General features: G+C 31.5%; 1 long non-coding RNA gene across 1 annotated transcript in view; it reads right to left on the minus strand.

Annotated features, from left to right (window-relative positions):
* LOC111085349 overlaps positions 1 to 982 on the minus strand; it is a 14223-nt gene that overhangs the window by 7639 nt on the left and 5602 nt on the right. The window contains exon 2 of the long non-coding RNA XR_002610193.1: positions 281 to 286. This is a non-coding gene — a long non-coding RNA (uncharacterized LOC111085349). The remainder of the gene's footprint in view (positions 1 to 280; positions 287 to 982) is intronic.

The raw sequence follows: 982 nt of genomic DNA on the forward strand, positions 1-982 counted from the left end.
TTTAAAATGTTTTCGAACGTGTACATTTTACCTTAAAGATGTGTATCATATTTATTTTCTTTCACTACGATCCGTGTTTGCAGAATAAGTTTTAAAGTTGCATTTCTGTTTGTATACCACAACTTCAAAAATGTTTGTCAGAATTGAGTATCCTGTCTCTGATAAACGCAATAAAGCTGCATCAAATGCAGTTTATATGGTACCCAACGACTTTACAGTGAACAGTCGGCTTTAGAAAAATAAAACCAATCCTTATAAACTCGAATTTAAAATTATACACCTTATTCTATCGAAATATACGTAAAATTAGTAAAACGTGCAGCATTTCAGGTCAAAAAACAAAAACGGTGTTTTGATACATCATATTTTGGCAAGTTCTTCCTAAGATTCTAAAACTTAACCTCGTTCCTAATGCACGTAGTGAGTACTAAAGTATGTATAGTATTCCAAAATAGTTAGTGGAAAAGCATGCATGTACTAGTTCTAAATAAACACACTGTCTCTCTGTATGATTGTGTACACTAAACTCTGCTGTTTTTATAACAACAGAAAACTTAGTCACACTTTCGAAACTTTTTATATCCACCATTTATAGAGGGAGCTCACAAGTCAAGAATGTTGGTAAGGTGATCATTGTGTTGTTCTATTTTCGACTTCAGTCGAGAACTAGGAAGAGTCAGTTCTACTAAATTTCGAATAAAAACGATAATTTTATCAAATTCTATCATTTTAAATGTGATCATGGACAAACAGTAGTCAAATTTTTTTGGTTATTTGTTGTATCATTCTCCCTTAATTAAGAAATTGTGTTGTGTATTTTTGGGGCTGAGTATTTTGCGGGTGGGGCATTAAACTTCTCAAATCGATTTTTGGGAGACATTGTTCAGGTAGTATTTTTGCCCAAATGCTAAGTAATATTTTTCTAGCTGATATAATATGTGCAAATAACATTTCTGTTGTAATTTCATGATTAAATTATAGT

The sequence above is a fragment of the Limulus polyphemus genome, unplaced genomic scaffold (assembly GCF_000517525.1).
Source record: "Limulus polyphemus unplaced genomic scaffold, Limulus_polyphemus-2.1.2 Scaffold16, whole genome shotgun sequence".
In the NCBI taxonomy this organism is placed as follows: Eukaryota; Metazoa; Arthropoda; class Merostomata; order Xiphosura; family Limulidae; genus Limulus; species Limulus polyphemus.